The sequence below is a fragment of the Diabrotica undecimpunctata genome, chromosome 3, assembly GCF_040954645.1.
Source record: "Diabrotica undecimpunctata isolate CICGRU chromosome 3, icDiaUnde3, whole genome shotgun sequence".
NCBI classification, from domain to species: Eukaryota; Metazoa; Arthropoda; class Insecta; order Coleoptera; family Chrysomelidae; genus Diabrotica; species Diabrotica undecimpunctata.
Window position 1 is genome coordinate 76,343,787 of NC_092805.1, and position 24,771 is coordinate 76,368,557.

Sequence of the window (24,771 nt, forward strand, 5' to 3'; positions counted from 1 at the left end):
TTTAAGAAAAATACGTTTACGGAAAAAATTTGCTCGTCAGTCTAATCTTTTGTGACTAGTTGTAAAAAATGTATTAAAGACTTTAATGGATTCACATATTAACTTTTTAACTTTTACCACTCAACTGCAGATTTTTAATATACTTCAAACGATCATTATAATATAACACATTTTTATAACAATTTTATAACTATTAACAATAGAAATTCATTTCTTGAAGGAAATCTAGTACATTCTGAACAAGTTCTAATTCGCTAAGGATCACATTTGTAAGACCTTCCAAAAAGTTTTTTTTTTATTCTTGCTTGTACTCGATACACTGTATAAGAATATGTTTAACGGTTAATGATTCACTATACTTTTCACAGACCGGTGATTTCTCCGAAACCATCAGGTGTCCATGTGTTAGCCTTATGAGACCAATTCTTAGCCTGCGAATGATTAATTTGTCTCTTCTACTTAAGTAAGGTAGGTAAAAGGTTTCGATAGTAGATTGTATTTTGTGTAATTTCGAGGTTGAATTCGTCCACTATTTTGCCTGGATACATATATCGGGTTGTTTTGATTTGAAGGCACTCTAGTAAAGCATGTCAGAAGAAGTTGTTGCTTGCAACGCGAAAGTGGAAGTTCACCTATTTCACATCGAAGACTTTCAACGGGACTGGATCTGTAAGCTCCGAGACATATTCTTAATGCGGTATTCTGAATAATGTCAAGAGTCCTGAAATAAGTCTTTGATGCTGACATTTATACAAAGCAACCATTATACAGTCGAGAGCGAATGAGAGAACTGTATATCTTTTTTAAGATATCTTCATCAGCTCCCCAGTGATGGTTTGCTAGATATTTTAATAGATTTAATTCAGTTAAGCAATTACCTTTGACTTTTGTATTCTGTGGTTTTTGCGTTAGTCGACTATTAAAAATTAAACCTAGTATCTTGATACTAGGTTAGGTTAGGTTAGGTTAGGTGTAAGCGGGATCATTTAACTTAATTTGAGGTAACAATATGCTACGGGTTCTTCGACTGAATTTGAGTGCTTCTGATTTGTCAGCAGAGATTTTAATACCAAAACTTATAGACCAAAAAGGTAGTTAATTTACTGCCTTTTGGATTAAGTTGTAGTTGTAAACTTTACTTTGCTTGGTAATTTTACTGCGGCAATATAATATCAGATTGTCACCATATTAGTTGTACTTCACTGGGTTGTGAGTATCATTGCAAATATCATTATTATCATATTATAAATAAAGTGGAACTTAGAACTGATCCTTCTAGGATGTAAGTGATTCAGGTTTCCGTCAAACTTAATTCCCCCATCATTATAACTCGGCATCACAGTACTCACTCCCCTTGTTTGTCCTAGATTTGATTCCAAACGCTGAATCTCCTCACTTGCATTTTTAAATTTCTCTCTCAATTCCTCAACTTGTCCCTGTAATACTCTATCTCCCTTTTCCGCCTGATTTACATGCCTACCCATTTCCAGTTCCAAATTCTGCAATCCCATCTTTATATTGTTTTTGATAATGGTAAGTTTTTCCTCATTATCCTGAGTTTGCCTTTTAACACTTTCTACCTCCCTAACAATCTCTTTATTCTGCTTATTAACTTCTTTGTTTATTTCCCTTGGTAAATTCTCTTGAATGGATGTTCCCAACTCTACAAATCTGCTCCCAATTTCCTGTCCTATTTCCGCTCTAATTATGGCCTTTTCTCTGGATATCTCCTCCTGTACATTCCTCTTAAAATTCTCACTTGCTCCTCTGACCTGTTCTACTTTCTCTTCTAAACCTTGGGTAATGTGTAGCATCTCTTCCCTGACTATCTTCACTTCTTCTTTGATTTCTTCCCTCATTTTAATTAACTCTCCCCTAAGTTCTCCTTTAATATTATTTTCCATTTTGTTCATATCCCCCTAATATTGTTAATATTACTATCCATTTTGTGCATATCCCCCCTAATATTATGATCCATCTGTTGTAGCATCCGCATTATTTGCCTCATATCCATCTGTGTCATCCCTGACTCTCCAACATCTCAATCCCTGCGTCTCTCCTCCTGCACTCTACTTTCATCCTCACTTTTATCACGTCTATCTCTCACTGTCTCATCCAACTTCTCTCTCAAACTATCTGTTAGACTTTCCTCTCTATCACCTTGTCCTGCTTCTTGTATGCCTTGCTCTAAATATACTACAACTTCTCCTGATCCTCCTCTGCTCTCTTCATCTACCTGTATATCCTGTTCCTGTTCTAACACCTGTTCTCCTTTACTCTCTTTCGGTACGACTTCTTTTCCATTTCTTAAAGTCATTCGGTCTGCCATTTTATCCTAATATCTATTTATTCTCAAATTTAACTTTAACTGCCCCAGAATCTCTGCAACACTAATCACACCAATTTATTTTTACTCTAATCTGTGTAATATTAATAAATCTGCTTAAAAACACCCTTATTTCTAATCATGAATGTGTTGCTTGTGTGAGTCCATTTCAAAAGGTAAAAGAAATAATAAGTTAGACTTACTCACAATCAATTTAATTTAACTAATCGGACGACCGGTTTCGCTTTCTATAATATGCAAAGCATCTTCAGGTCACGATACAAAGTTAAAATGCTGAAAATAATAATCCCATATTAGGGTGTTGTCTAATAAAGATAAAACATAGGTAGGTGATATAAATTATATAAATTACAGCAATTATGCCAATATTACATGTCTGTGGTTTTATAAATGAATAAAATGTTTAAGCAGACAAGGTAAGACCCACAAATTGGTAACATAGTCTATTAAACTGTAATGAATTAATAAATAAACCAATAAATAAACATTACTTACATGCCGGTACTCTATTAATTGATGGTTGAAAGAACATGGTTCAAACTATCTTGGATTGTTGATTGGAGAACTCAGGTCAACTATTGTAATTGTTTAGCAGTAAACGGGGAAGTTCTTGAGGAGACAGATTTTATCCAATGAAGTAGAGATAGGTGAAATGTATTGTTTGTTTGATGAAAGTAATGTTCTATACCATTAAGTTATTTAAAGTTATTTATATTTATTCTGGAGATATATTTATGAAATGTGTGTTATTTATTGAGATTTTATGTTTTGTTTTGGAAGGTGACAGTTGTAAGACAATGAATAAGAATGGATGTACAGATTGTGTGGGTGTGCAATTGTATAATCTTGTAGTTATCAAATTTCTTTGATAAAGTTGTTGCAATATCTGGCAAATTTTTGTAAAGTCCAAAAAATTTTATGTTAAAATTAAATTAAGACACTTTTACACACACAGAAACACACAAAAAACACTTAAAAAACGGGGGACGAAACAGACATTTAATTTAAAAGGAGAGGATTTTTTAAAAGAACTACATTTCTTACTAGGAGACAATGAGTTTTTTATGTGCTGTATATCAGATTTTAGAGGTAAACTTGACAAATGTAGGTTAAAGTGTGACAGTTCTTCTTCTATTTTAAATGCTGTAAGTTAAGTTGTCTAGTTTATGAAACAAGCTGATATTAATAAAAATCTAAAATTTTTAATTTTAGATATCAAAGTTATTTGATGTGTTAATATTGGCATACTTTAACAAACTTTAAATAATTGATTTCAATGTAACAATATAAATAATTGTAATACTTATTCTATGATAACTAACTCAGCTTAGTCAAAGTTACAGAACAAACTTAAGTGATTATTTGTTAATTAAATTAAATATGTACATTTGTAATAAAAATGTATAATGTATAACAAAATTACAAACTTTCTTTGAAATAATTGTTGGTGTGAGTCATCTGTCATGGTGTGTATAAGTATTTTCAAATATTTATTCCAGTTCTGATATGTTAATATGGAACTTAAATAATAAGCAAATAAACCATTGTTGATAAATTATTGATAAATTAAAGAAAATTGACTGAATAATTAAGTATTCAAAAGTTAGTTGGTAATTTTAATATCTGACAGTTGGGACCGGAAATTGGTTATACCAACAGGTAAAAGGTTCACTATTTAAACCGGTGTAAAGTAAAATTATTCTTATTTCAATTTTTCTATACCATGAAGAAGTATCATCACACCGACATGAACAATGGTGAGTTTGTACAATAATTTCTGTGACACTTTAACAATTTCAAATTTAAAACAGTTTATAGTTAAAATATAATATTTCTATTTGAAAATGTAGATTTGCAAATTATTAGGAATAACAAAATTCTATTTAATTAATACTGCCAGTCTGAACGACTATACTATGTTGTGTTGGGAACAATCAAACCACGTGTTAAATTTGAAATTAAATATTTTGTAAAATGAGTGTATGTCGCAACCAGATGGAGTGTAATAATAATTTTGGGTTAAATAAGTTGAGGCACCTGAGGTGCCACAAAGGCACACTTTAACCTACATTTGTCAAGTTTACCTCTAAAATCTGATATACAGCACATAAAAAACTCATTGTCTCCTAGTAAGAAATGTAGTTCTTTTAAAAAATCCTCTCCTTTTAAATTAAATGTCTGTTTCGTCCCCCGTTTTTTAAGTGTTTTCTGTGTGTTTCTGTGTGTGTAAAAGTGTCTTAATTTAATTTTAACATAAAATTTTTTGGACTTTACAAAAATTTGCCAGATATTGCAACAACTTTATCAAAGAAATTTGATAACTACAAGATTATACAATTGCACACCCACACAATCTGTACATCCATTCTTATTCATTGTCTTACAACTGTCACCTTCCAAAACAAAACATAAAATCTCAATAAATAACACACATTTCATAAATATATCTCCAGAATAAATATAAATAACTTTAAATAACTTAATGGTATAGAACATTACTTTCATCAAACAAACAATACATTTCACCTATCTCTACTTCATTGGATAAAATCTGTCTCCTCAAGAACTTCCCCGTTTACTGTTAAACAATTACAATAGTTGACCTGAGTTCTCCAATCAACAATCCAAGATAGTTTGAACCATGTTCTTTCAACCATCAATTAATAGAGTACCGGCATGTAAGTAATGTTTATTTATTGGTTTATTTATTAATTCATTACAGTTTAATAGACTATGTTACCAATTTGTGGGTCTTACCTTGTCTGCTTAAACATTTTATTCATTTATAAAACCACAGACATGTAATATTGGCATAATTGCTGTAATTTATATAATTTATATCACCTACCTATGTTTTATCTTTATTAGACAACACCCTAATATGGGATTATTATTTTCAGCATTTTAACTTTGTATCGTGACCTGAAGATGCTTTGCATATTATAGAAAGCGAAACCGGTCGTCCGATTAGTTAAATTAAATTGATTGTGAGTAAGTCTAACTTATTATTTCTTTTACCCTTATTTCTGTTTTCCGAGAGGCCCCACGTTGTTAGCGTCAATTGAAAAAGTTGTATTTTATTTATTTTATTTTTATTTATAATAAATGTTGTAATTTTTAAAATATGTGGTTCGTTGTTTAATTTAATATATACCTCAGCTAGCTCAATTATGTGTTATAAGCAATCTGTCACTGTGTGACGTCGACTCTGTAGTCTCCTGGTAGAGTTCAAAAAGAAATTAAACCAAAATTTACTTTAGACTTTTGATAAATTAATCCAAATGAAGCACGTTATTTATTAATATTGAACAAATTTAATATAAACATTAAAATTCGTCTGCAACTTGGGTTGCCTTTAAAAATTTACAAAAATAGGAATCGTATAAATCTTAATGTGGTTTAGTGTCGTGACAATAAAAATTTATTACAAAATGTGGAGACTCTCTACAAGTACCTAAAAACTAAATAAATATTGCAACTATATAAAGTGTTTAAATGAACTATAAAGAAAAAGAAAATGAACACTTTATTCCGCTGACTTTTAACTTGCATTCAAATATAATCAAAATTTCAAATGATCCCCAAAATTATTATCCAACCTCACTTTAAAACAGTTCTGATTTATTTAAAGAAAACTAACTACTCGCAAAATAATCGGTGAAACTGGAATATCAATCCTCTCTTCGGAAGTTAAGGTACATACTATTCTATTTTTAATTTAATGATCATTAATATTTTCAATTTTTTAAGGCCTATCGCAATTATGTTAATTCATGAATTTTAATTTTCTCAATTTAAATGACATTTCTGTACTCCAATAATAATTTATAAGTCAAATTGCTTCTCTTACTCTCTGGAACAAATTCTGGATATCTCTGCTGTGGAAACTGTGGAAAAACTAAAATTCTAATTAGACGAGTTAAAAAACACTCCCGACCTATTCCACAGTTTCAGGGCTCCCCTTCGTCGAAAAATCCTCGTCGGCCTCCCCAAAAAAACCTATTATCCGTTGCTGACAGCAACCAACGTTCTTTTTCTTTTCGTCTTCTATTTTTTTTTAACCATAAAACTGTCCTGTTCTGACACATTTGTCAATCCACATTAATTTCTCATAATCAGTTTAATCACATCTAATTTGGGAATTTATAAAAAAAATGTTCAGATATAAAATTTATTTTATTACAATGCTAATACAATTTATTCTTTTCATCTCCACATCATTGTAATTTCTTATTTAACAAAACCCCTATTAATTTAGCTCCCACAGACTTGCTTGACAGTTTATTTTCTGACGTTTTTTTAAAATTTCTATGTTTAAATATTTTTTAAGAATTCTTCTTTTTTTGTTCTTTTTAAGGTTTAGACGATTCACCTATACACTAGGCAACTATACTATTCAGAAATTATTAACACTATACCAGGTAAGTCAAAATTAATTTATTTAACAATTTACCAATCTTTTTCTCTCTTTTATTTCAGAGTCGAACCCACATTGTGATGGCTTCATGAAATTCATGAACAACAAACTCATATAAAAATCCATTTAAGTTGTATCCTTTTTAACATATTGAAATCATTTCAATATATATATATATATATATATATATATATATATATATATATATATATATATATATACACACTTCTCAACAATTGAAGTGGATATTATGAAACTTATTCTATTACAATGCTAATACAATTTATTCTTTTCATCTCCACATCAATGTAATTTCTTATTTAACAAAACCCCTATTAATTTAGCTCCCACAGACTTGCTTGACAGTTTATTTTCTGACGTTTTTTTAAAATTTCTATGTTTAAATATTTTTTAAGAATTCTTCTTTTTTTTGTTCTTTTTAAGGTTTAGACGATTCACCTATACACTAAGTAACTATACTATTCATAAATTACTAACACTATACCAGGTAAGTCAAAATTAATTTATTTAACAATTTAATAATCTTTTTCTCTCTTTTATTTCAGAGTCGAACTAACTCATATAAAAATCCATTTAAGTTGTATCCTTTTTAACATATTGAAATCATTTCAATATATATATATATATATATATATATATATATACACTTCTCAACAATTGAAGTGAATATTATGAAAATGTGTATTTTATTTTTTGTTCGTAAGATCAAATAGAAAAATGGAGTGATATAAATAAATATTTATTTTTACTTCGTATTTTCATACAGATGACGCGAAAGAAAGGAATTCTTTAAGAAAAAAAAAATAGAAAATAAACAAAAATTGTAAAATTAACAACCTAAAATTTCTATTCCTGCTCAATTTCTAATATCCCGAAAAGAAAAATTAATAGTGTGTGGGTCGACCTCTGTGTCGCCTTAGTGCTCTAACTTTATTTGAAAGACCTCTTATTAAATTATTGATGAACTGCTGTGGTATACGTTTCCAAATCGCGCGTAATGTATTGGCCAACTGATCTAAGGTTTGGGGTGGTTGAAGGAGCCTGTTTTTTTCCCTAGACATTTCGGCTCAAACATGTTCCATGCAATTCATATCAGGTGAACACGGTGGCCACTCCATTCTTGTAATGACATGAGCTTCTATACACTCGTTGACAATTCTCGCACGGTGAGGGCGAGCATTATCATCAATCAAAACAAATTGTTCGCCTATTGCACCAAAAAATGGAACAACTATTGGTACTATGACTCTGTCTCGATATCGTGTAGCAGTCATTGTCTCATTAATTAAGACGACTAAATCCGTGCGACCATCAAAACATATGCCTCCCCACACGCAAACAGATCCACCTCAAAAAAGAGTGGTTGGGACTCTTAAATTTTCATTGTAACGCTGTCCTCTTTCCCTCCACATCAATATTCGGCAATCATTTGTATACAAACGAAATCTGGACTCGTCAGTAAAGAGACAATTCCTCTAATTTTCGAAATTCCACTGATAGTGTTCCATCGCCCAACGATATTTGCATGCACGCTGCTCCCTAGTTAGTCGTGGATGGGTAGCGCGCCGTCTAGCCCTTAAATTGGATGCATGTAACCGTCTTCTGACAGTTTGACTGGAAATCGCTCGTCCACTAGCATGCTTGAAGATACTGTTAATTCTGGAAGCCGTGAATGTTGGGTTTCTTCTTGCCGTCAGAACTACAAGACGGTCTTGCCGACGAGTTGTAGATCGTTCTCTTCCTCCTCCATGCCTTTATATTGTAGATCCAGTTGCTACATACCGATTCCACCGATTCCATGCACGACTTATCACACTTTGCGACACATTTAGCCTCATAACAACCTCTTGTTGACTTATGGCTTGTTGAATCCAACGAACTAATTGCTCGAGCTGCACTAGTTCTCAACGTCTTTGCGGCATAATGTTTTTGTGATAAATAGATTTCTTGACTTGTTGACAACTGGTAAAGCCAATACAAGCACTTTTATACGAATGATAATATTCATGTTTGGAACATGTCTCTCTTTGTACGAGATAAGGGCGGATAGGAATAGGGAGAAAAAACTACATGCAAAAAATATTGGCAATAAAGATAGCATATAGAGTATAGTACAGGTAATTATTTTAAAAATAGTTTTATATGTTAATTTTAGGAATTTTAAAATTATCGACTTTCAAAATATCTTTTAAAAAAGATTTTATTTTTAAAATAGTACAACTAAGTTTTTACTTCAAAAATTAAACAATAAAAATTCTTAATTACAAAATGAAACGCATTGATCAGAGAATGATAATGGAATAATTAAAATATAAAAATTGAAAAATCAAGTTTATTGTCCCTTGGTTTGCAATTGCTGAGCTTGCTATTCCTTGGAGTTCAACGAACAATAATGTTAATAGTCTGGGAGCTAATGGTTACATTTCTTCTCCCTCGGTGAGATTTGACTTCGTCCTCGAAGTTCTTGATACTTCTGCTACTAGTTCTTCTAAAATTTGGATTTGGGCTGTGTCTAGCTTAGGTCCGAAAAGGATTTTGGAAATACGTTTTCTTTTCTTCAGTAGGAATATTATTAGGATCGATGACACAAATAAGATGATTATTAGTGCAGTGATGCTGACTCCAGTGGAAAGTTGCGGTAAATCATCTCGATAGGTTGAATTTGATGCCATCTATGGTAATGGATTCATTTGTGGTAAGGATGCTGCTGGATTTAATAGTTTGTTCTCTAATATTTATTGGTTCTACTATTCCCAATAGTATCGCATTGTTGGTTTCTTGGAAGAAATTTTCTTTGGCTATACTTTTGGTGCAATTCTTGGCATTTGGTATAGTACATTGGGATCTTACTGGTTTTGTGCATATCATGTTCTCAGCTTGTCTCGTGCAGGTCTCGAACCATTTATTATTGGAATGATAATGTGCTGGTGGAAGAATCATAATATGGTCTGCATTTGGAATAGGATAAATTTTAAATGTGTTGTGGGATTGTTCGTAGAGGATAGGAATTTTGATTATTATGAGCATGGTTCGCTGTGTGACACAAACTAATGTTTTGGAAAGTTCAACTAATTCATATGGGTGTTCGTCATTTACTAATAAAGAATTTCTGGGATAAATTTTTAAGAGATCGGCTTTAAGAGTTTCAAGTTCCTTTAATGTAAACAATTCGATATTGGAGATATCTAGATGAGGTAAGGAGATGGTTCTGATTAATTTCATCAAAAATTCATAAATGTTTTGAAGGTTTAATATTTCGTTCTGTAGTGCGACATATCCGTCGAGGTCAACTGACAGCTTGTTAATAGTGGACGTAAGCAAAGCATTATTTTTATTTAAATTTATTAAGAGTTTTTCGAACCTCGTATCGCTGGCTTGCCCATACGAGATCTGATTATTAAGCGTTTTAATTATCTCGTTTTGTTTCATTTCTATAGCGGTAATATGAGTTTTTAGAAGGTCTAGATCTGAGTCATCTGGGTTTATGTCATCATCTGTATCAATAATGTCGAAAGCGGTCCTCTTTTTAGGTTGTCTTTAAAATAGTCTAATGGGCTAATGTTTAGGATTTCTTCTAGTTTTTCTAAGTCAATGTGAAGAAAGTGTCTGTGGTAGTGAGAAATTTCGTGAGATTTGCCAATATCTTCGAAGTATCCATTATTGGGGACTTCCAGTATTTTGAGTGGATGTCCCAGGGACAGGGTTATCCTGAAAGGAGATTTTGTTTAAAATATTTTTGTCTACATGTTTCCTGGTTCGTTTTACAAATTTAAGGTGGGTGCTAGTTTTATTTTGTTTATCTGTCTTTCCGGTTATTTTAGTCTTTTCTTGTTTGTCGGGATGCATTGTGGAGTAAGGGGCTTGTAATTTGGGTTTGTGTTTTTTCTTAGATACATACAGAGGTTGTGAAAGATCGACTTCGGGTATTTCTTCGGCGTTTTCATTATGTTTGTCTAAAGCGTGTTGTCTTTTTTCTTTTTGTTTATTATAAAGTTCTTGGATGACTGGTTGTAATTCGTCTTTGTGGTTTTGGTTGTATGTTTCGTACACTGGAAGGTCGAAATCGAAATGTATTTCTTCGGCGTATGGACCGTAAAGGATTGAGAAAGGAGAATAGTTGGTAGCACTGTGAATAGATTGGTTGTAGATTAAAACGGCATGTGTGAATACGTCGTCTAGAGAATAGTTAGGGTTTTGTGCACGCAAGGTGCGAAGTTTTTCAATAAGTGTGGAGTGGAAGCGTTCTACGGGTGAATTAGAAGATGAGTTGTTGGCAGTAGTAAAATGTATTTCTATTTTATGAAGGTTTAAGAATTCTTTAATGACTGCAGAATTGAATTCTGTGCCTGGGTCGCAAACAATTTTTTGGGGATAGTTATGATGAGAGAAGTAGTATCTTAGTTTACTCAGAATAGAGATCGAGGTTTTGTCAGGTAGTTTATAACATTGAGCGTACTTGGAGAATGAATCTACAATGGTCAGATAAAGATTTTTGTTACAATGAAATATGTCTATGTGTAATATGTGGAACGGTTTTTGTCCCAAAAGTGGTCCTAATTGTGGCGGTTTGTAAGGGTGTCTTTCGTACTTGTTTTGTAAGCATATTTCACACGAGTTGATAAAGTTTGAGATTGTAGTTTGCATAGAAGACCAGTAAAATTTATGTCTCAGATGCTTGTAAGTTTCTACTATTCCATTATGGTTATCAGTGTGGTATTTTCTGATACATTCTAACTGTTGTGTTTCGTCTTCGATGTCTTGTAATAGTTTGTTGCAAAATATTGGTTTGACTGTGGAATTTATGTTTTCTTTAAAATAGTTACATATGAATGGTCGGAATTCGTGTGGTATTTTTATAGCAAATTTTTGGTTGGGCCTAAGTAAATGTTGGAAGGTTTCTGGTAATTCGTTTTTCCAATCATCAGTGATAGTTACTGTATGACGGTGTTTGTTAAAAATTTTCTTATAAGTCATTTTGTATTCGTCAGAGTGAGGTTCAAATATAATTTGGTTGGATGACAAGTTGACTGGTTCTTCTGATATTTCTATTCCTGTTATGGGATTTTCGACAGAGGTGTGTTGCGTGTTTTCGTCCGTTAGGTTTTGGTTTTTGTCAAAGTCGTTTAAGAATTCATCGACGTCATTTGGTCAAATTGGTCATTAATATCCGGTGGTTCAGCAGAGTTTGAACTAGTGCTTAAGGCGTTTATTTGAACTCGGCTGAGAGCGTCGGCTACTTGATTTTCTTTTCCTTTTTTATATCGGACTTCAAATTGAAATTCCTCAAGTTTAATCCTTTGGCGAGATAATCTTGAGCAAGGGTCTTTGATTTTATTAATCCAAACGAGTGGGTTGTGATCGGTTTCAATGATAAAATGTTGGCCATAAAGATATGGGCGGAAGTGTTTACAATAATCTACCATGGCAAGTAATTCTTTTTCGATTGTGGAGTAGTTCTGCTCTGCAGTATTTAGTGTGCGAGAGTAGTAGGCGATTGGATGATTATTTTGAGATAACACTGATCCAATAGCGACATTAGATGCATCAGTGGTCAATACAAATGGTTTAGAAAAGTCGGGATATTGGAGAATCGGGGCGTTGGTTAGTAACTGTTTACATTTTTCAAAACATTCTAAAAATTCTGGATTAGTGGGGTCAATGATTGCATCTTTTCGTGTGCATCTTGTGAATGGAGAGGTGATCTTTGCAAAGTTTTTACAAAAACGCCTGTAGAAGCCAATGAGACCTAAAAAGGATTTTATTTCTTTGACAGTCTTGGGTAGAGGGTATTTTTGGATATCTTCGATCTTACTGGGGTTTGGTTTTATACCTTCGGGAGTAACTATGTGATCTAGGAAGGCAACTTCTTTAGTCAGAAATTCAGATTTATCTAGTTGGACCTTGAGATTGTTTTTTCGAAATGTGTCAAAGATTGTGGAGATGTGGACCAAGTGATCTTGTAAAGATTTTGAGAAGACTATAACGTCATCCATATAAACAAAGCAAAATTTGTGTAGGAAGGGTCTTAAGATGTTGTCCATTAATCTTTCGAAAGTGGCAGGACTATTCTTTAGTCCAAAAGGCATTCGTAAAAATTCGAAGTGGCCGTGGGGTACTGAAAATGCTGTTTTGTGAATAGAGTTTGGGTGAACTTCTATTTGGTGGAAGCCTTGGGCGAGATCTAGGGTAGTGAAGTATGTAGCTTTTCTGAGATTGTCAAGGATTTCATCAATTTTTGGTAAAGGATACTTATCTCCAATAGTATTCTCATTGAGTTTTCTATAATCAATCACCATACGGAATTTCCGTTTTCCTGAGGCGTCAAATTTCTTGGGAACAATCCATACAGGTGCTGAGTATGGCGAAATTGAATTTCGGATTATCTTGTTGTCCAAAAGTTTGTTTACTTGTCGAGTGATCTCTTCTTGCATAGATTTTGGATGTCTGTAGCCTCTAACATAAATGGGTGATTCGTCCTTGGTTTTTATTTCGTGTTTCACAGCAGATGTGAAAGTTAAATTCTTTGAATCATCGTAAAAAATATCTTTGTATTTTTTACAAAGTTTTATGATTTTACTTCTTTCTTCTTCGTTTAGGTGTTCTGTTCTTATTGCTGGTTCGTGAAATTCGGTCGGAGGAGGTGAAATTTCATAATTGTCTAGAGTTTCGACGTGTAAAGTGTCTAATTGCATAGGTTTTTGGAGTATAATGTTTTCTAAAAATCCGTCACTTACATTGTGGATTGAGTTAGGTATTTGTAAATTTGCAATTTCTGTGGCGTGAATAAAGACTTGTCCACGTTGTATGTCAACGGGTATTTTATTGTATAAAGTATAGAAATTAATTTCGACATTGTGAGTGGTTAAGTTTAGTATTTTAGTTTTATAATTAATTACGGCTTTAAAACGTTCAAGCTCAGAGTTTACTAAAAGAATATCGAAATCTTCGCTCCAATCAGCGATTCGAGCATTTATGGGTTCGTAAATATTATAGACTTGTAGTAGAGGTGTTTTTATGTTTAGTAAATAATTTTGGGTTGTTTTCATGGATGTCAGTGTGAAGGGTTTTTCGTAAATATGTGAGGGATCAAAATATTTTAAAACTTTTGGTGAGACAACTGTGTGGGTGCCACCAGTGTCGATTAATACTTTAATATTTGAATCAGGTAAGAAGAAGAACAGTAGTCGGGGGTTAGCTTGGAGATTACTTAGATCGATATTGGTGGAGGATCTTCGTCTGTTGGATCCTCGAGAAAATCCTGAGAAGTTTCTTCAATTAATTCTTGGGGATAGTCATTGTCATTAACTTCGAAATATTCAGGGGCGTATTCGAAATTTTCAGGGGTGTATTCGAAATTTTCATCTGAGTTTGCATTAATGTTAAAATGATGCGTACGTCTAATAGTAGACGCATCCAAATCCATGGGTTCATTTCTTGTGGCGATAGTCTGTACCTGAGTCATTGGGGTAGCATGATATCTTTCAGGTTGGGGATTTCGGATTTGTCTATTGAAATTGTTATTATTTTGTGGATTATTTCTAAAAGAATTAAAATTAGAGTTAGGAGTTGCATTGGCGTTTGGCCTAGTAGCAAAATTTGTATTCTGATGGGCATTGTTTCTTGATGTTAAGTTAGAATTCGCTTGAGAAAAGTTTTGTCTCGGATTAGAGTTGAAGTTTGGTTGTCTCTGATAAGAGTTGGAGTTTAGTTGTCTCTGATAAGAGTTGAAGTTTGGTTGTCTCGGATAAAAGTTAGAGTTTGGTTGAAAAACATTTCTTGTGGGATTTGGGTTATTGTTAAAAAATGTCTGGTTTGTATTAGCAGGTTTTTGTTTTGGTAAAAATGGTTTGTTATTTTGTTGCGTCTTTAAATAATTCATATATTTCTGTTGAGATTTGTGATTGATGAAGTTATTGTAAAATGCGACAAATATTCGGCATATGGTTCATTAGTACCTGTGCAAAATGTTTTTAAAGCTATATCTTTAAAATAGGGAGTCTTAAAATTAACAGTTTCGACATTATCATTTAGAGTTGTATGCTGTAATAAATCGTTTAAATTTCTTATAATTCTCTGGTGGTATTGATCATAAGATTCGTGATTTTTCTGGACAGTCGTAGAAAGTTGAGTAACTAGAATATCTTCGGAGCATCTGTCTCCGTACTTAGCTAAAAGCGCTGGCCTTACTTCAGCCCAAGCTGTTTTGTTTGAATAATTAAGAAAATCCCGCGGTTCGCCTTTGATACGAGCAATAATGTTAGAGTTTAAGATAAATTCTTGCGAAGCTGTAAGCTGTTGGCCTACCAGGAATGTAATCAAGTTATCGACCGATTTTAAAAAGGTAGATAAATTATCTCCGGTGGAAAATTCCGGCAATGTAGCACATAGGCTAGTAATATCGGCATTTAGAAACGGCATTTCAACTTCTGTGATAATAATAGTAGGGATTTGTTGAGTAAAATCGGGATCGGCGTTAATACGGGTGTTAGAATCAATTTCAGTATTCAATGTGAGATTTTCAAGCAAAGTATTTAAATTATTAACAGAGTCTTGCGAAATATCAATGAAAGTGCTCATAAATCAAAAATAGGAATGAAAAGGAAAATGTACTTACAGTAGGATGATCTGTTGGGATGTCCTGCACATAATCTTTTCTTTTCCGGTTCGGATTTCTCGTCTAACAACTTCGTTGACCAAGGAAACTGCTTATGTTTCTTGTACGAGCTGTATCCTGTTCGCAGCGCCAGATAAGTTTTTACTTCAAAAATTAAACTATAAAAATTCCTAATTACAAAATAAAACGCATTGATCAGAGAATGATAATGGAATAATTAAAATATAAAAATTGAAAAATCAAGTTTATTGTCCCTTGGTTTGCAATTGCTGAGCTTGCTATTCCTTGGAGTTCAACGAACAATAATGTTAATAGTCTGGGAGCTAATGGTTACATTTCTATATAAATATATATATATATATATATATATATATATATATATATATATTGATATTTATATAGGAGAAAGAAAAATAGTGATTAAAAATAATTTACAAGTTATATATTAGATATTAAAAGTAGTTGGTTATTTTAATAAGTTGTATACTAGAAAATTTTATAAAAATATATTTATGTGAGGGCATTTTTAAGAAATTAGCATATAATAATTGTAAAAAGTTGTATTTTAGTAATTATGATTTTGTAGATATATTTAAGTGAGCCATGTGACTAGGCAACCAAAAATACTCTTTAAATTGACAGACAGGAATTAATAAATTACGAATATAAAGTGGGGTTATAATAATAATGTTAGTTTAAAATGTTTAATTTATATATATTTAATGATTTAAATGTTTATTCTGATCTGAAAAGCCTAAATGTCAACAAAATTATCAATAGAACATTAATGAATTCTCCAGAATGCAGAATTTGACCTTTGCTTATGTTGGAACATTCTGGAATAATGATTATGTCGGTGGATCGAACAGATACTTTTTTCGAGAACATCCATATAGAAGAAATAGAACTAAATCGAACATGATATCTTACCAGATGGTTCTGGAACATCAAAAAAGATATAAATACCCGGTGATTTGGTTTCAAGATGGCCAGTTTATTATGAAAGTTAGTAGAAGATAGACTCATTAAGTTAGTGAAGTCAATTGTTCAGAATTTTCAAGATAGTGCAGTCAGAAAAGTTTTAGTAAGAAAGTAGGTCCAGTCCATTCAGTTACAAATAGTCCAATTGTTTAATATAGTGAGTTAAATGAAGATTAAAAATTATGCATATATTTTAATGCACATTTATAATTATACACAAATAATTATTGAAGGTTAAAAAAGTATATTAGAAGAATATTGGAAGAAATTAAAATTATATTATGATTGGAGATTAGTATAAATCAACTTATAATAATTGGATATTGGTATATTGAAAAGAAGAATAAATATAAATGCTGTTTTGCTGGTTTGCTTGGTGGTTTATAAATGCTGGTGAAGAAAAATATATCTTAAATTGGTAGAAGCTGATAATTGGAAAAAGTAATTTCACAAAAACAAGGATAACCGAAGTACGAAGACATTCAGTGGTGATTAGAATCTATATAGTGGAAAACAGTTCATTTAGGCATTCAGTGAAAGAAAGGTACAAAATTTTGTTAATATAATTTAGTTAGTGTCATAACAATTTCAATTTTGAAGATAGTTTGTTTAAATTTTACATTGTCTATAGAATTTAATTAGTTTTATAAGAATATCAATTTAAAGATAGTTTATTTTAAATTTAAATTGGCTAGGTTAGATATATATGTGTGTTTCATAATAGTTATAATAAAGATAATTTAAAAAAGTACTTACAAACTAATTCTTTGAGAACCGCGATAAAAACCCTATATATTATATTATTAAAAATACTCATTGCTCATCATTCACAAACAATACATCATAACAATATATATATATATATATATATATATATATATATATATATATATATATATATATATATATATATATATTATATATTATATATTATAATAGTATTAATATAATATATTATTATATATATTATATTATATATTATATACCTTTACAAGACCTTAATAACTTTTTTCCTGTACTTGTTAGAAGAATTTTAACCATCTCATTGATTAGAGTGTTGATACCGTGTTGATATTTTAAAATATCCGCTTTCTCTTTTTATCCCTTACTGAGTTATACAAGTTTATTCCAGAAAATGTTTGAGTCTAAAATGATGGTACAGTGAAAATATTATATATATTTAGTTCAGGGTTTTACCGTTTACTCGCTGCCATTATATACATGAAAATGTATATCCCACTTTCATTATCAATCATTTTAGCATCAGAAATTTGGCATCGCTGTTGAATATAATATTACCCACAATGAAATAGTAAATTTAAGAATATATATATATATATTCTTTTCATCCACAAATCATTCTGGCATCATGGTTGGTTAAAAGTAACGGGATATGATATATTGCAACTACCTATGGTATCTTCGCTCCAATTGGTCCAGTCGCGACGTACAGCCCCTCAAATGATAGGATTTAACCAATAAAATACAATAAGACAGAAAAATCAAATATAGCAGCATGTCAAAAAGGCCTTAATTATATATCTTCGTTTCTATAAGTCCAATCGTGACGTACAGTATCTCAAATGACAGGATTTAACGAATTGAAAACAATGAAATAAAAAAATTAAATACAGCAACATGTCAAAAGGGCCGTAGTCACGTATCTTCGGTCCTATTAGTCCAATTGTGACGTATAGTACCTCTAATGATAGGATTTAACATAGAGAATACAGTGGGATACAAAAATCAAATACAGAACAATGTCAAAAGGGCCTTAGTTGTGTATCTTTAGTTCTATTAGTCCAATCATGACGTGCAGTACCTCAAATGAAAGGATTTAACAAATAAAATACAATGAGGTATAAAAATTAAATAAAGTAGCATGTCAAAATGGCCTTAGTTATGTATCTTCGGTCCTATTAGTCCAATCGTGACGTATGATACCTCAAATGATAGAATTTAACTAATAGAATACAATGAGATAGAAATCAAATACAGCAAAATATTAAAAGGGCCTTAGTTACGTATCTTCGTTTTTATTAGCCCAATCGTGACGTACAGTACCTCAAATGATAGGATTTAACCAATCGAATACAATAAGATAGAAAAATAAAATAGATCAGCTTATCAAAAGGGCCTTAGTTATGTATCTGCGGTCCTATTAGTCCAATCGTGACGTACAGTACCTCAAATGGTAACATTTAACCAATAGAATACTACGACGTAGAAATCAAATACATCAACACGTCAAAAGGACCTTAGGTATATATCTTTGCTCCTATATATGTTTTGTCAAAAGAGCCTTAGTTGCGTATCTCTATGGAGCCTAAAATGATAGGATTTAACGAAGATAATACGATAGTGGAGAGAAATTCAACATGGCTGCATCTAATAACACCTTAAACTGGCAGCAATAAAACGAATTTACGCACAGAGGTATGTGGCATATTACGTGACAGGATTTAGCGAATACCATACGATTACGTCATACATCTCTTTGCATACGTCCACTTTTAGTTAACTACTTAGTATGTATTCAGTACTTAGCTTTACGGTGTTGAGGCATGGACTCTTAAACAGAAGAATGTTACAAATCTTGAAAGCTTTGAGATGTGGTGCTACTGCCGTATACTAAAAATAAGTTGAGTGGATAAAATTACAAATGAAGGGGTAATACGTAGAATACATAACAATCCAGAAGTTATACTGAATATAAAAAAGAGAAAACTTAAACACTTTGGCCACCTGATGAGTTAGTGATGAGTGAATTATTCAAAACAGCAGTAAATAAAATTAGAATCGCCCTAATGATATCCAATCTCCGATAGGAGAGGCACTCAAAGAAGAAAATATGAAAGACTCGAAAAATCTCCAACGTTCACTGTTAAACATATTCCTCCCGTTCACTGCACACATTTACTGCTCCTTGACGCTGTGACGAGAATGAGATAGGATTTAACAAATAAAATGACAGAAAACTAAACAAGACAGTGTGTCAAACGTGGAATGCGTCGTAGAACGTGAAATAGCGTCAAATTATATGATGGCGATAGACGTTTCTTTAATACCCAGCAAACAACTCGCTTTGTAAAGTTACATAGGCGGGATTTATGCGAGAAAAAGTCGATCATTCGTTTTATAATCCAAAGGGGACCATAAAATATTCAACGTTAAAATGTGACATAATGTAACGTTATGACAAATCTTTTTTCTCCCGCACGGGTGCATGCCTGTGTACCTATGCAAGGGGAGTCGTGCATAACCTTTAAGTTGATCGTAATACATAACTGCAACAACAAGTATGTTGACGGTTTGGGTTAGTATATACAGTGCATTCCGTACGTTTTTTAAACATGATTAGGAAATTGTTGACTGGAGGCTATTAAAGAAGTTCTTAAAATTTTTGCGGGTCACCCCCTTTTCTGTGAATGGAGTGAATATTGTTATCCGTTTAATTTTTTCCCCAGTTGAATAATTCCTGCTGGTATTTGGTCTAAGCTTACTTCTTTTCCCCATTTAAGCTGTTTCATAGCTAATTCTACTTCCTCTTTATAGTACCCTGTTCACCTGGCAATTTCGGACTATTTCATCTCTTATAACATAAAACAGTTGTTTCAGATATCTTTATCGCGTTTCCTTTTTTTATGCATGAATATGCTGCCGTTTTCATCTTTTACTATTTCATATGGAGCTACACGATTAACAATTCCAAATCAAGAAAACACAAGTAACACTCCGAATTATATTATACAACTAATAGTCGAAAAATGAAGAGCAAGAGTTAGATGACCAAGAAGCCGAAATTTTAATGACGAACACAAATATAATCGACTAATCAGACAATTAAGATCAGCGCTACATGACGCACGCAATGAGACATTTGAACATTAGTACATTGTCTAAAGAAGATCATTCAGTATGGATACCAGCAAAAACACTTAAAGAGACCTGAACAACACAACCCACAAATTAAGAAAGATGACGTTAGTTGAGGAAGATCAGACCAGGAAAAAATGTCAACATTTTCAGAATACCAGATAATAATAATCAAGCAATAGAACACTGAAAACTTTTGTTTTTAACTGTACGCCCGTCGTGAATGACATACCATTTTTTAAATAACACTTAATATTGCACTTTTTTAGTGTATTTATTTCATGTTTCAAGATAATTCTTTTAGGAATATATTTATTTATAACATACGGTCTTATGGTCTTATTACGGCTTTCAGATTATACGACATAAATGTATCTTGTACCGCACTGCTAATTAAGAATTATGTTTGTAATGCGATAAGAGGTCCGGATATACGAGACACCAGTGACTCATGCCGCACTGATAAAAATCCGACAGGAATCTGCATTTCTATAAAAAAAATAGATTCATTTGTTTTGTGTATTAATTTAGTTTAGGTCGAACAAGAGTTGCAGTAAAAGATTTTTCTAAATATAGAGTGTAAACCATATTTCCAATGCTTTATGAAATAGAACCAGTTTATAATATTCTGGACGACGTAATAACACCTTATTTTAGAATATTGGTCGATGAATTGAAATCATTGTTCAAGAAAGGAATTATTCATGTGCAGATGTTTTACTCTAAAAACATGTAAAACTAAAATCTCGATTAAAAAAGTTGCAACCAGTTACTCTCGATGAAATTTAACCCCATTATTGATTTTACGAGTGATAAAATGGGTCGACAAAAGACCAGTTTTAATCCTTGCAACATTTAAACATAATAGTTGTATCTTGGTTTAATTAAATAAAAAGAAAAATTATACACAAGTACTAAAACCACAAATTATTCTCGATTATAACTTGGTGAAAAAGAGAGGGTGAAAAGGTGATTTTAGTGATCAAGTGGCTTCTTACCAAAGCCCAATACGCAAAATTCTGAAGTGGTACCGGAAAGTGACAATGGAATTAATATTTAATACCGCAGTAGTCAATGCTTAGTTGCTAAATAATAGAAAACGTAAAAAAGCGACAACCTATCCTTGAGTTCAGACTGGAGTTCGCGAAGGCATTTACAAATAAAGAAATGTTGTAACCCTCATGACCAGTTACACCCAAAAATACCATCTAAGGCAAAGCGATGTAGATAATACAAAGAGAAGAAAGTGTACAAGATGTTACAAAGTTTTAAGAAGAAGCATGACTAGTAGAAAGGCCGATAGAAAAGTTAAAAAAGTTAAAACATACTATGAAGAATGTGATGGCAAAACTGAAATATATCTAGTGTGCTTCAATGAAGCACATTAAAAAACAATTTTGCTTATACAGGAACTATTATTGAGTAAAAACGTATTGTGGCTCAAGTGGCCTTATAGTATTTTAAGTCGTAAGTTGATAGTTTCCAGTAGAACGTTTTTATTGTTAATTACCTCCGTAAAAGTGAGTTATAGTATTTATAAAGAAATGGATGTAAATAATATGCCTTCGACATCTAAAAAAGGTAGATGTGAACATAAACGTAGATTGACCACTGCTGAATTATAATCATTGTTAGAAGCATCGGGCGAGGACGATGTGGATTAAATGAATGGTGGAAGTGACTGACAAAATACTTGCACAAAGTCGTTCAGAAAAATCGAGGATTGCGTTTTGGAAAGAGACAACACAAACAGAATTTAAGACTTTTCTCGAGCTTATGTTCCATATGGGGACAATTAAAATGAACCGTCTGCATGACTACTGGAAAAGTATAGGTAACTATAATAGTGTTGACTTGACTAGACAATTGTTCATAGCCCATATGAAGAAATAACCGAATCCTCACTTGTCAAAGAAACTAAAAAAACGTTAAGTGGTCTAAAAACTAAAAAGTCCCTTATTCAAACTGGTTTTTAATAAAAAATTTAATATGTTAAAAGTTTTTTTAATATACCCTAAAACTGAAAGCGCAAAGAATCGATTGCAAGTTACAAAATACTTATAGTTATACGAGTTTGGACAAGTACAGTTGTTTAAATAATTGCTTTCTGTGATAAACAAATTGAATAAATTGTAAAATATTTTTTGATCTGCTTGATATTTAGCACACTTTAATAACTCATCAATTGCCATGATTTCAAGTAGCTATATTATCTGTCGTTAGTCACAAAACAAAGTTATTAACATTTATAAATTACTACAAACATATAATATCTTAGAGTTTATGGTTTTTTGGAATTATCTCAATTATTTATGTATTTAAATTTGGTATTTCTCTACATAGAAAACTTTTTATGGTCTACAACTTTTATTTAAATTATTTTTCTTTAGAATGTATACAAAACGTTTTATAAGCAAAATTTTTTATTTTGTCTTTTAAGATTGTTTAAGAAAACAAAGCAAAATCAACTGTACGTCTTTACGAATTTTTCGTCGGCTACCCCTCATACTATTTAGAATTTAAATTTCTGTAAGATTTTTTAAAACTATTTAGCGAGGTTCCGTTAATTACATTCTTATGGCATGGTCAAAGTCAAATATTATTTTTTTATGTGATTATGCCACAATTATTGGTCGATATTGAGATGAAAATTACATTTTTAATTAACTAATATTTAACGATACGATTTCCAATATTTAACCTTGTTTTATTGTACAAATTATGTAAAAATGTGTATACACATTTTGTACAAAAAACGTTTTTTGAGAACGATTTCCTGAATTGAAATCAAAATGTTAAACATTAAATAATTAAAAATGTGATTCTCATCCCAATCACAACCAATATTTTTGACCTAATCCCATAAAAATCTAATATTTATCTTAAACTATTCACTGATAGCTTCGATTAAACAGCTTGGAAATTGAAATATGTAAAATATTCCTCTACACAACTCTCTGGGAAAAACTATCTAAATTGAATTAATATAACAACTGAACGTTGATATAAAAAAACTAGTTGGTTGACCCCAGCCGGTCGGCAGGTAGTTTCAATGTCTTCATTTGAACTTGACCCAAAACCGATCGATATTTTTATGTTTTCAAATATTATTTAAGTATTAACACTGTCAACATCTATTGGCTTTAAAATGATACCAAATACAGTAATTTTACCTCCCAATGTTAAAATGATGGTTGGATGTAAAAAATTTAATTTATAAAAAAATCGGATTATTGAAAAACCGACAACGGTGCCAAGCCTACAAAGGTGCACTAAACGAACATACACGACTTATAAATAGAAAATGATAGCATTTCTTGGTGATGCTAAATGACTGCAACGTGAAAAGAGCTTAAAACGATAGTGGGATGTATATATATATATATATATATATATATATATATATATATATATTTATATATATATATATATATATATATATATATATATATATATATATTTATATATATATATATATATATATATATATATATATATATATATATATATATATATATATATATATATATAATAATAGTCTCCCGTTTTATACCGCTGTCGCGGCTTTGGGAGTATAGCAGGGTAGTCTGCTATATCTAGGGCCTACGGTATACAAGGAAGGTAACATGGCCAGTGCTACGCTTCAACCGTCTATTATTACCCCTGGTTTTACCCAAGGTTCATTTTTATTCAGGCTGAGTCGACCTGGGGCCTATAGACATTTTTAAAATGTCCAGATGTTCTTGCCGGCGGTGGGATTCGAACCCCGGACCACCGGCTTGCGAGTCAAGCATCCTACCGCTTGCGCTACGCAGGCCATATATATATATATATATATATATATATATATATATATATATATATATATATATATATATATATATATATATATATATATATATATATATATATATATATATTTATATATATCCCCAATATAAAATAAAACTATCCTATTTTTTATTTTTCTTGGTATTTTATAACCATTAATAGATTTTTCTACTTCTGATGATTTTCTAAACATACATACCTACAGCTCGTATTTCATGTATTTGGTGAATCGTGTCCAATAGTCCCTTTATTATACTTCTTATATCTTATTCTTAGTTAACTATTTAGATTCTATAAGAAATGGCGGTACCTAATCTGATAGTGCACTATGCTTCACACTTAAATGATCATGTTTCTATTCATTTTTACTTGCAAGTAGTGAATGAATTTTTATTTTTAATTTTCACCCGAAAAGTGCCAGCAGGAATTAAATACCGTAAAAACCAGTGCCCATATGGGATAAGCTGGTCCCACATTAGGCGTCTCCTCAGGCGGCGGATAGGGGAAAGCCTCCAAGATATGGATGATATGTAGGAGGCATTTCAAAGACAGATTAATTAATAGTTATTGATCAATTGCATAAAGAGGAGAGTGAAAATAGCAAAATGGAATGTAAAACATCATATAAGTAAGGCAGGTAAACTGACTACCTCAGAAGCGGAAATGGCACAAATGAAATGGAAT